The 8,589-nt window shown below is 42.6% G+C and overlaps 1 pseudogene; it reads right to left on the reverse strand.

Moving 5' to 3' along the window:
* Window positions 1-489: 489 nt before the first annotated feature.
* On the reverse strand, window positions 490-1,663 carry LOC123785421 (rhomboid domain-containing protein 3 pseudogene; annotated as a pseudogene).
* Between the last annotated feature and the right edge of the window lie 6,926 nt (window positions 1,664-8,589).

Consider the following 8,589-nt stretch of genomic DNA (forward strand, 5'->3'; position numbering starts at 1 on the left):
GGATCGAGCCCTGCATTGGGCTCCCTGCTCAGTGGGGAGCCTGCTTCTCCCTCTCCCACTCCCCCTGCTTGTGTTCCCTCTCTGTCTCTCTCTGTGTCAAATAAATAAATAAAATCTTTAAAAATAAAATAAAATTTTATGTAGTCAAAAATGTCAATCTTTTTCTGTATTTCTAAAGTCCTTTTCTATCCCTAAAATAATTTGTAAATATTTCTGTAGCTTTTTTTTCAATTTGTGTGATTTTCTACATCATGTCACTTTTTAAAAAAACTATTAAAAAGAGCCAAATAATTTAGTAAGGTGACCAGTTAGAAGATACTATATATGATAATACTTTTTTTTTTTTTTTGAAAAGCAAGCTGGTTTTTATTCTAAACAGTGCCAAGATGGGGTGTGGTGTAGGGAGGGGTTCTCCTGTATCATACCGCAACGCTCAGCGGACAGAGCTGGGGCTTGGATAGACCACCCACTCCCAGCCCAAGCCTCTTGTCACCTGAGGGTCTGCATGTGCCGTGGAGGACCAGGGCCTTTGGGGGTGGGTGCGCAACCCCTCCCCTGAGTCACTAGGACCTCAGTGACCAACTCACCCCCCCAACCCCCCCGCAGCAGCAGTGACACACAACAGTGAGCCACAGCTACCAATGCCACTGCTGCCTGCTCTGTGGGGAAGCCCATGTGCTCCAGCTGCTGCAGCCGCAGAGGGGACAGTGGGCTTAGGCAGCCATAGTGGGCTCTCAGGACGCTGTGCAGGACCCTCACGAGTGAGACCTGGATCCCCTCTTGCAGCATCTAGTCATCTAGGGCTGCCCACAGTGGAGTCCCTGGGGAGAAGCTGGGCTAAGCCTAGGCAGGTTCCCCTCTGAGGAGCCCTCCCAGATCTGCAACACAGGCCCCAGGCCTGGTAGGTGCTAGCCTGAGCCTTCGCTGTGGGACCGGAGGCCATGGAAGGATGTCGAGGGGCAAGAGGCCTCACTCCAGCAAGATGGGGAATAAGCAGGCAGCTCAGCCAGGCCACCTGGGGTAGGAAGGAGTCAGAGTGGTCAGTACCCTGCCAGGGCCCTGCACAAGATACCTTCTTGCAGTGCTCACAGCTTCAGCTCAGAAAGCTCCAGCCACTGGAAGACTCCAGCTGCCTAGGCCAGGCCAGCAAGGAGGCCGCAGAATAGCTGCAGGAAGGGTGGCTCGGAGCTGCACAGGGGTGTCGAGCAGAGGGGCAGCTGTAGCAGCAGCCACAGTGATAGCATCCCCGGGGGAGGTTTAGGGTGGTAACCTCGCTCTGCCAGCATGACCAGGTAGACGGGCATGGAGGCGTAGCCACCGGCTGCACTGGACACCTTGAGGCCGTCAGCAGCACACCTATTAGCCGAGCAGCCAAGCGGGAGCAGGGTAGAGGCATGCAGGAACTGCAGTGTGCCCAGCAGCCCAGTGTGGGTAGGAGCGGCAGGCTCAGGAGCAGGCCAGGTCAGGCCATGTAGCCCAGGGCGTGGGTTGTCAGCCAGTGAGCCTGCCAAGGGTCCAGCAGCAGCTCTGGGACCAGGGTAAGGCTGGGGCCAGTCCCTACCAGATACACGCTGCTCAGCGGCAGTGGTGGGATGGAGGAGGCAAGAGACAGCACCGGGGAGAGTAGGGGTGTGGGGGTGTGGGGGGGTGCTCTGGCATGCATAGAGCGGCTGCAGGTGTCAAGGGTGGTCTTGGGGCTGTGTGCTTATTGAGAAGCTGGAAGACAGAAGGAGAACACAAGGATGGGGAAGATTCTTCTGAGTGTTAGCGAGCGGGGGGGGGGAGGGGGGTCTCACTCTTTTTTTAATTTATAGAAATTACAAAATAAAAACATTAAAAAAATACCTTTAACAAAGATAAAAACAAAACAATGCTATGAATTACATGCTTGTGAATATATTTATTTATTTTAAAGACTTATTTATTCATTTGAGAGAGAGGAGAGATATAGCGTGAGTGGGGAAGGGGCAGAGGGAGAGGGAGAGAATTCTCAAACAGACTTGCCACTGAGCATGGCTCCCATGTGCGGCGCCATCCCAGGGTCATGACCTGAGCTGAAATCAAAAGTTGGTCATTTAACTGACTGAGCCAGCCAGGTGCCCCCTTATGAGTATATTTAATTAAAATCATATAAAATTTACATGAACGAAAGTTAAAATTTCTAAAGACTCAATAAAATGGAGATAACAAAATAGAGAGGACTCAACATTACAAAGATGTCAACCCTCCCCAAATTAATCTATAAATTTGATGCAATTTCTATTTAAATTCTACTTTTAAAAGTAACTGATAATGAGAGGTTGATTCAAAAGAATCTGTTAAGCACAAAAAGTTTTAGTAATCTAGGAATAAAATTAACTTCCTATGTATAATTATGTGTATCTACCAAAAGGTATATGATCAGGTGTATATGACTAGCGCAAAGGTCCCCAAAAACCTTTGAGATAATCTTCAAGTAGGGGTGACTGGCTGGCTCAGTCAGTGGAGTATGTGACTCTTAATCTTGGGGCTGTAGGTTGGAGCCCCACGTTGGGTATAACCAAAAAATAAATCTTATTAAAAAAACTCAAGTGAAATTGAAAGTCAGGAAAGTCCTATGTATGTGCTCAGAGTGATTAAAATAAACTTTTAATCCCCACAATCTGGAACAAGAATAAACAGCTAAAGATCACCCAAACCCCAAGGAAAAGGTTTCCTATAGAACGAGAAACCAACAATCATATTTAACAGCAGAATACTATAGGATTTCTAATTGAAGTAAGAAAATAAATCACACTTTCATCACTACTATTCAGTATGTTTTGATGAGTCTGAGATACTTTTTGTAATTTTTTTTCATCCTAGCATCTCCTTTCCTGTTCCCACATTTCCCCCTTTAATTTGATTTACCCTCTTGATCTTGAGGAGGACTTTCTTCAGTAGCTTGCTGCGAAAAAGTATGGATGGGAGATAAATTTTTAAAGATATTTCATACTTCAGCATGTTTTTACTCGGTCCTCATATTTACTTGACATTTCAACAGGGCCTACAACTCTAGGTTGGAAACATTTCCCTGAAAAATTTTGGGGGTGTTTCTCTTCTATTAAGAATGTCAAAGCCATTCTATTTTTTGACCAGTTCCATATCCCCTTCTATGGAACGTATAGGACTTTCTCCTTATCTACAGTGTTCTGAAATTTCACAGTGGTGTGCCTCAATATGCATCTATTTTCATCCAACTGGTGGAAACCTTCAGCTTGTATTTCCTTCAGTTTCAGTTAATTTCAGTTAATTTTTGAATTATTTCATTGTTGATTTCCTCCATTTTCTTTGTTCTGTCTTTCTATTATTTGGATATTGGGCCTCCTGGACTACTTAAATAATATTATCTTTTTTCTCTTCTTACAGCCATCTCTTTGTCCTTCTGCTTTACTTTCTGTGAGGTTTTCCTCAACTTTATTTTCCCAAACGTTTTTCATTTCCCTTATCATGTTATCAAATCTGATCTTTTCCCCCTTGAATGTTCTTTCTCATAATAGCTTGTTCTTTTCTCATAGATGTGATATCATTTCTTAATCTGAGGATTTTTATGTTAATTTTCTATTGAAATTTTTTTTAAAAAGATTTTATTTATTTATTTGACAGAGAGACAGCCAGCGAGAGAGGGAACACAGCAAGGGAGAGGGAGAGGAAGAAGCAGGCTCCCAGCGCAGGAGCCCGATGTGGGACTCGATCCCAGAATGCCAGGATCACGCCCTGAGCCGAAGGCAGACGCTTAACGACTACGCTACCCAGGCGCCCCTCTATTGAAATTTCTTATCTTTGTATAATTTTTACTAATAAGTTATGTTTCTTCTGTTTTGGTTTCTCTTTCCATATTAAATCTTTTTCTTGGGTATTTGGTGATCTTTTGTTATTTATTCTTGTTCATGACTGTAGGGATTAAAAGTTTATTTTAATCATTCTGTACAAATATATCAGGCTTTTCTGACTTTGAGATTCATTTGACAATAATCTTAAATGTTTTGGGGGACCCTTGGGCAGGTCACTTACCCCTGAAAATATTCTTTCCATCTCCCATCTGGAGAGTAAGGGTAACAGCCAATTAGTAAAAAGATACAGGCTTTCAGCTATGGATTGAAAAAGTCATGGGACTAAAAGTTACAGCATAAGGAATGTAGTCAATGTATTATAATAGCCTTATGGTGACAGACAGTAGCTACTCTTGTTGTGAGCACAGCATAACGTATAGAGTTATGAAATCAGGATGTTGTACACCTGAAACTACTGTAACACTGTGGGGCAGCTATAGTTAAATTTAAAAAAAAATTAAAAAGCAAAGAAAAATAAAAAAGGGGGTTCTTAGCATCCAGCATTCAGTGCAGTGTGGACCCTGATCTTCCTGTTTTCGGAGAAGTGCCCAAGCCGCCAGCTAGACAGAGGCAGAACCAACTTGCACAGCCACACTGGGTCCTAATCAGGGCCAGACACATGGTTTAGTTCTCTATGGAGTCATCTTAAAATGAGTAATTTTTGAACAATGGATCTGCATTTTAGTTTTGCTCTGAGCCCCACAAATGAGGGGTCCAGTCCTGAGTACTCACACCCTCAACTCTACAGATCCAAGACTAAAGACCCTTCGTTTTCATCTCTTCAGTTTTCTCTGAGGGTGAGAGCAGGGCCTTTGCCCAACAACATACAATTCAGGTGGGGGTCCAGGCATCTGTTTCTAAATCAAGCTTCACACACTTCTCTTTATTCTAGCACTACTTTTCGCCCCTCCTTCCTTTCCCTCAAAAAGTAACTGTGCCTACATGTAGCTTTGCATGGGCGCCAAGGTCACAGTATATTGGAAGCTGATTTTTCTCTACCACTTCTGTATGTGCTGGCCACAAAATCCATAGAAAAGGCTGCTGTCTATGAGCGGTGGGATAGGGTCCTTCCCTGAGTGCTAAGCCTATGTTGTGTGTCCAGTAGAGTACTCTGGTGCTAGTGTGACTCTTCACAGTATTGTGGTATATGAGGGGAGGTTTCGGACCACTTGCACCTTTCTTTCTGGTGATCACGTCCATTATAAGTTTTGCCAATACAATCTGTTCCTTAATCCATTAGAGTGACTTGGTAGCATTTATTCTGAGCTCCAAGGCACAAGGCAGAGCTCCAAATTGGATGCATTTTGCACGAAAGTACCTCAAGGAAAAAAACATGGCTATCGTGCAATCCATAACAATAGTAGTAATAACAACCAAATCACTACAACAGCCATCCACGTATTTTGTTTTATGGTTTGCAATCCTGCCAAAACATTTATTTTTATCTTTACAACCTTGGCAAACATGTACTATTTCCCTGTTGTATAGGAAAGGAAACCGAATTTTGGAGTGGTGGTTATTTCTAGATTCACAAAAAGATTAAATGGTAGTGCTGTGACTCAAAACCACTGCCTTCAAATATTCTTTCAACCAGTAAGAATCAGCAAGGCCATCTCATCCCCACACAGAGGCTTCTCTTTTTCATATACTATCTCCATTTTTGCTTATTTTCTACACGGAGAAGAACTAAACCTTCTGCCTTTCTCTTTTGGTCAAAAGTTCCTTAACAAACGAAACCTACATTTATTAACTAAACACTCTCCTCAGCAACCATTAATCTCCCAGAATGCATACAAGGCTGCTCTGTATCAGAACCCAAACCCAGAGTTACTACTGACTGATTTCGCCCATCTTCCAAAGGCATTCATATGGGGCGCCTGGGTGGTACAGCGGTTAAGCGTCTGCCTTCGGCTCAGGGCGTGATCCCGGCGTTATGGGATCGAGCCCCACATGAGGCTCCTCCACTATGAGCCTGCTTCTTCCTCTCCCACTCCCCCTGCTTGTGTTCCCTCTCTCGCTGGCTGTCTCTATCTCTGTCAAATAAATAAATAAAGTCTTTAAAAAAAAAAAAAAGGCATTCATAGAACACCTAACATGATGGGGATCCTAAGACAGAGTATGCCTTCTCTCCGCCAGTTTAATGGAAGAGAAACAATGACATCACTACAAATGGCCAAATATCTAGTTGTGGAGATGAATTAGTTTTATCTGACCTTTAATTCTCATTTTTTAAAAAATTAACAAAACAATTAACTTCATGGGAAGTAATATATTGGTTCTATTCTGAGATCAAACTGTGCAAAAAGTCAAATATTCAGATAAAAATTGAAACTTTTAAATCATTTATAGTGAAAAATGTTCTCCCTCACCATCTCCCCCCCAGCATTGGAAATGTTGAGGTAAAATTTTAGGAATCAGGGCTTTGACATCTCAAATTTGCCTTCTATAAATTGACTCATCTCTAAAATGTGAACATGAGCTGGATCTCTTGAGATTCAGTCCAGTATGACATCTATACTTCCGCCGGGCATATATTCAGATTATTTAATTTTCCTTCTTACTCATGGGTTTGGTTAGCCACTCCTCCCCATAATCTTAACTAAACATTGTCACTTCTTTGACATAGCTTGAAATATGAGAAACAGTCGGGAATATTAAACAAATAATAAATGAACAATTTATTTAAATGACTGGTTAGTTTATTGCCAAAAATCAAACATGACATAAAATTCTAAAATAAAAGATGGCTGAAAATGACAGGAAGATAAGTCATAATTATTACCATAAATTTACATAATAATTTTACATTTTTAGAGATTAACATTTATATTAACATAAATTTCAAACATAAAAAAGAGCAGAAAATACTAGAAGAAAACAGGACGACTTTTTTTTTTTAAACAATGAAGGCTTTTCTAGGTATGACAAAAACAAAAGCTAATTTTTAAAAAGACTGGTTAATTTGACGACATAACAAATAATATTTGGTGATAATGTCACAAGGCAAAAGGCGTACTGGGAAAAGTTACTACCAAAAACTAAATAGACAGTGACAAATGATTGAAGCAGATTAGCAGATTTGGATTCTTCGGACACCTCTCTCCTGGGCCTGCAGATGGCTGCCCTCTCTTTACGTCCTCACATGGCCTTTTCTCTGTGTGTGTGTGTGTGTGTCTGTGTGTGTGTGTATGCTTCCTTTGGTGTTTCTTCCTTTTTTTTTTTTTTTTTTTTAATGTAGGCTCCATGCCCAGCGAAGAGCCCAACACGGGGCTTGAACTCACGACCCTGAAATCAAGACCTGAGCTGAGATCAAGAGTTGGATACTTAACCAACTGAAACCCCCAGGTGCCTCTCTTCTTCTTATAAGGGTACAATATTGGATTAGGTCCAAGACTAGTCATATTAGATTCTGGGCCTACCCACATGACCTCATTTAACCTTAATTACCTCTTTAAAGACTTATCTTCAAATACAGTTACAATGGGAGCTACTGAGGGTTAGAGCTTCAATATATGCATTGGGTGGGGGGGGGGATACAATTCATCCACTACACCTTTGATCTGGCAATGGCATCCTTTTCCCTCCTTCTCAACTTACTTCTGGGGCCAAGTGACCGTAGGGTATCAGGATCTGGTCTCTGATTCTTCACCTTTATGTCGAGATGCCCAGAGACTCGATTCAGTCACAGTGCTAGTTGTCACGCAGCAGAAGGTCTGTATACATTTTAAGCCATTTCTGCCTGGGTGGCAAGCGATCACTTGGCCCTATACCAAAGGGACTGCAAACGCAAAACTGTATTATAATAAATCCCTATGAAATGTATCCTTAACTCAACTTCCTTTTCGCAGGATCCCAAAAACGTTCACAGTATGCCATCTGACATGTGGGAAAGTGAGACGCAAGAGCAGCTGGAGTAGAAATAAATGGTCATATTAAATAATTCCAGTTAAAATGTTTACTTTAGCAAGTTTTACAAAAACATATGTTAAATGAACATACTACTAGCTCCTGTCCCAGAGCCTTAGAATCTGCATCTGTACAAGTCAGGGATCCAACTTCCCCTTCCAATGAGACAGGCCTCTTTCCGGGTTGAATGGGGTGTCTGCATTTGAAGCGAGTACATGCTGTATTAAGTTGGGGAGCATCTGCTTTCGTTTCAAAGACTAAGTATGAAGAAAGGTTGCCTGTCCTAGTGCGGAGGACTGGAGTGGATATTCAGGGCTTCCTGTCGTATTTTGACAACCTTCTATATTTGGGGAGATTTTCACATTACAAATCCTGCCTTTTCCCATCGAGGTCAGAGCTCTCTTGAAGCTAGCAGTCAGGCATGCGCTCTAGCCTTGGACACTCCCAGGGGAGGGAGACTGATTCGGAGAGGAGCAGAGGAGCAGAGCAGGGCTCCCATCTGGCTGGTGAAGGTGGCAGCAGGGATTGCAAGGGCCAGTGGCTGACCCGCAGGTAGCCTGAGGGATGGGGGCAGCTGGGGATGCAGGGCATTGAGAACCATCCTGTTTGATGGGGGAGGCATCAGCGGTATCTATATTTGGTGAGTTTACTGCATGAATCCTGGTGTCCCTGAAAGTTTATTCCTGAGTCTGTTTTATCAACAATCCCAAGTAGTACCTAATAACATTTAAGTGCTTATTTTTCTGCTAAAACTAGTCAGGCTGGATCTTGTTGTTGGCAACAACAATTGGACATGACATTTTCACATATAAAAAATGCTCACCCCAACTTA

The sequence above is a fragment of the Ursus americanus genome, chromosome 15, assembly GCF_024610735.1.
Source record: "Ursus americanus isolate L20-20 chromosome 15, mUrsAme1.1.p, whole genome shotgun sequence".
Taxonomy (NCBI): Eukaryota; Metazoa; Chordata; class Mammalia; order Carnivora; family Ursidae; genus Ursus; species Ursus americanus.